General features: G+C 37.1%; 1 non-coding gene across 1 annotated transcript; it reads left to right on the forward strand.

The window, feature by feature from the left end:
- The first annotated feature begins 704 nt into the window (after positions 1–704).
- On the forward strand, positions 705–868 carry LOC114008085 (U1 spliceosomal RNA). Its single transcript, XR_003549646.1, has one exon. It is a non-coding gene; the product is annotated as a U1 spliceosomal RNA (small nuclear RNA).
- The last annotated feature ends 3,167 nt before the right edge of the window (positions 869–4,035 follow it).

Raw genomic sequence — 4,035 nt, forward strand, 5'->3', positions numbered from 1 at the left:
CATGAAAAGGTGAGATTACATGACAGCTGCTAATGAGCTAGGAACATCATGCGACACCCAATCTTAGCATGTAGGGAAGTCTTGGTAGGGACAATATTATAGCTGAGTATTTAAAGATGAGTAAGAACATTTTAAGAAGTAGAAAGAGATGAGGGAGTATGCTTCAAGTGAGGGAATAGTATGAGGGATGATAAAATAGATGGGAGAAGCTAAATGCAGAAAAGTATGTTAATACTGCATTATGCAAATTAGCAGGTGAAGCAAACATACCAAGTCAGGGTTTCAAAATATAAAAATAATCAAATATTAAAGTATAATCATTGAATATATGCAAATACCTTTATATTTTTCTGAATTGCTATTGGTAACACATATCTGGTGACATAGTTTAAGAAAATGCCAAAGGAAACACTGTAAGATTATATACAAACAATATTTTTTTCCCCATAGTGTACGTCCATTTGCCAGAGTGAGGGAGAAAGAAAGCATTCTGCAAAGGTGATGACCAGCTGCAATCCCTACTCCATTCCCCTCTCTGGATTCTAGGCATGCATGTATACTTCCAGCATGTTTCTCAAGCTGGAGGTTCCAGGACTCAAACTGCGCATCAGCCATGTAGGATCGAGCAGTTTCAACCACCACACAAACTTACCGGCCCTCCACAACTAGTTTTTAGGAAGCTGCTTTTAGATGGATACAAAAATATACTTACCTGGCAGGGGAGATACCATGATCATGAAGGCTGTTTTCCCAGGGCGAGGCTTATCCATTACACTCCAGATGTGCTGACCCCTGAGATTTTTCCAAATGTGGGAAGCTCAACTGTATAATTTGTGGTAGTGGAAGACTGCATTTGTGCTCTCCCCTAAACAAAACAAAACAAAACAAGAATATCAATTGCAATAGAAGAATCCTTTAGATATAACATCACAAAAAAAAAAGTAGAAATACTGCTAAATTTCCCAGGACATTCATAGAAGTCCAATCTCCTGTCTTAGATTAATGGATCTTACATTTTGCCAGTGGATGAGATCATGGGGCATTTAACCTCTCCTGCCTCTTTTAAGAAACAACAGTAGTCGGGAACCAGCAGTTGGCGTAATGGCTATGCCGCTGGACTCCCACGTAGTCGATCGTGGTTCGCATCCCAGACCCGGTGACTTAGAACTCACGCCGGGCGCGTGTGCATGCATGCCCAAGATCCCAAGAGGAGAATGGAGGAGAAGGGATTGCAGCATGACCATCCCCCCTGTGGGGTGATTTCTCGCTTTCTGTCTCTATGTCTCTCTCTGTCTGTCTGGTGAGCGCACGAGCCCTATAGCAAAAACCTCTCCAAAAAAAAAGAAAAGAAAAGAAACAACAGTCATGTTTTGTTTTGTTTTGTTTTCTTGTTTGGAGAGATTTTCTCTAGAGGGTGTGTGTGCACGTTAGGGACAGAAAGCAAGAAATTACCCCTCTGCCCAGTGAGGGTGGTCACATCTCAATCCCTCTTGTCTATTCTCCCCTAGGGATTTTGGGCACATATGCACACACATTCAGCGTCAGTATTAAGCCACCAGTCCAGGAACTGAACTGCTGTTGAATATGTGAGAGTCCAGCAATTTAACCATTATACCATCTGCTGGGCCTAAGAAACAACAGTTTAAAAAGCCTTAATGCTTATGCTGAAAACAAAAGTATATGTGAGACCTTTGTCACTATCTCAATTATTAAAAAAAAGTACAATAATTTAAATAAAAACTAAGAACTTGTGGTACAGCTATGGCTGGTGCTTTTCCTCAGAGATGACTGACATCATCACTAGGAAAGTCAGTGCCTCATTAAAGTCAGGCTTTTCGTGGTGACTCAAATTGCCACAAATTTTCTCCACTGAAAGCACAATGGGAAATTTTACAAAATTAACGTTTGACTTTTATCAAGTGGCATTGGGGATATTCCTTGCCGCTTTTAAGAGTCACAGTCTTTGTTTGTGAAATGATTAAGCTAAAACAGAGAATTCATAAATTACCTGGAAAAAATCACAAGATTAAAAGATCCTAAAATTCTAAGAAATTCAAAGGTTTTTCCCAGTGCATTTTATTTCTTGAGTCATTTCCCATTGTGTGCCCTAATTTCTTTCTTCTTAGAAAAACACTGTGGAAGTTCTGTTACCTCCGTGACAACTATGCTCCTCACTTTCTTACTTAAGACATCAAGACCCATAAGTGGTTTCTCTTTTTCTGACTTTTCAATTAGGTTTTTTGCGAACCACCTCCTTAGAGCTCAGAAATTTATGCTTCCCTAATTTAACCTTTTGATGGCAATTACTTGCAATAGTCTTTATTAGAGTGTCAGTCTCCAGCATGACCCAAAAAACCTGGTAATGTTCATTACTATAAATGACAAATGTTTGCACTAAATTTCACTTCCAGTAGCGACATTTGAAGTGTTTTACTCATTCAGAAATAGAGGACAGTGAAACAAGAGGAAGAAGAAAAATACTCTCGCCCAAAAGCTAAAAATTATCTCTTTGAAAGTCTGTGTCAAATAATGTCTCTGGCTTTTATGGAAATCAGTTTACACCCATCTAACATATGGCAATATAAGTGTAAGATATTTTGCATTTCCTATGTGAATAATCCTCAGTATAGACTGATGACATTAAGTAGAATCCAATTTTTATTTTGTTTTGTTTAAATATATGAGGAAAATCAGATCTAGATAGACTGAATATCAAGAATGCCCTGTTCTGTATATTCAATACATAACCAAGCAAATATTCAAATAAAGATAATCCTTGCTCCAAAGCTTAAACTCATACATTTTGGCTATTTTTCATAACTACAATACCACAGTAAGAAAACTTTGCACAAAATTTTTTTGGCATTTTTTTTTTCTTCTTGAAAGATTTTGCTTTAATGAATGCCCATATTTCCACCACAAAAATTTAGACAAACAGCATTTTTCATGGAAGATTCACGCCGTAGGCTCTGAAATGATCTGAGGCCACATTATTCTCCTTCAGGGTTTGGTTTAAGAGCCATTCCCATGATGACGTACTTTGATGTACGTTAAATTTATTCTGTTTTTAATGCTGTTTTCATATTTCTTTTTAACATTGCCACTAGTTCTATTTTAATTAATTGTGTTTGCAAGTATTCTGAGGAACTCTCTAGCAAAGTGCACTTCGTCAGAACTAAGTCACATTATTTTCTAGGTCAAATTGAGTAAGAAATCAGAAGATATATATTCTGGTTTGTGGGCTGTCACTAATTAGCTATGAGCCCAACCTTGAAAAAGAAAGTCTCTCACCTCTATGAAACTTTCTTGCTTAATTTGCAATGTAATGACTAGACATACAAAAAGCTGACTTCCTTATCAATACTAATATGTAAGTTTATGGCTTTTGTATTGAAGTTTAATATTCAATTGCCTGTACACAGTGTCACACAATCTGGGTCTAAACTCCTGTCCAGTGTTCTGAGAGACTTTTCTCCTTCAGTGCTCAATCTTCTAACCCCAGACAGAAGATAATCTTGGCATGATTTCTATAAACATTAAATTATGCCCATTCTGTTAAACTTGGTGTTTGTTTAAAAAGATGGAACATTGGGCCCAGCAGGTGGCATGGTGGTTAAGATGCTGGATCCCCACATGGCTGACCATAGTTCAAGTCCAGGACCTGGCGGCTCGCTTTCTCACTTTTTTCTTCTCTCACTCTTTCTGTCTCTTTGGTCAAATTAAAAGATAAATAATAATAACAAATACAATGAAATAAATAAATATTTTTTAAAGTAATAGTAAAAAGATGGAACATTGCCAATAACATTTATACAACTTGTCCAAATTTAGTAGAGCAGATTTTCCTGCAGTGGTCAAACAACTATACTTGAACAAAGTAGATTTTCTTGACAAGAAGGATATAAGGTTGGGATTCAAAGAAAGCTTTTAGTTATTGTAAATATTTTAGATCTCCAGGTTAGCACTAATTCACTCTCTCATTTTCTCTATCCCAGCTAGACTTGCATTCTCGCTACTTTTTAAATATGCAAAGCA

The sequence above is a fragment of the Tupaia chinensis genome, unplaced genomic scaffold (genome assembly GCF_000334495.1).
Source record: "Tupaia chinensis unplaced genomic scaffold, TupChi_1.0 Scaffold000282_1, whole genome shotgun sequence".
In the NCBI taxonomy this organism is placed as follows: domain Eukaryota; kingdom Metazoa; phylum Chordata; class Mammalia; order Scandentia; family Tupaiidae; genus Tupaia; species Tupaia belangeri.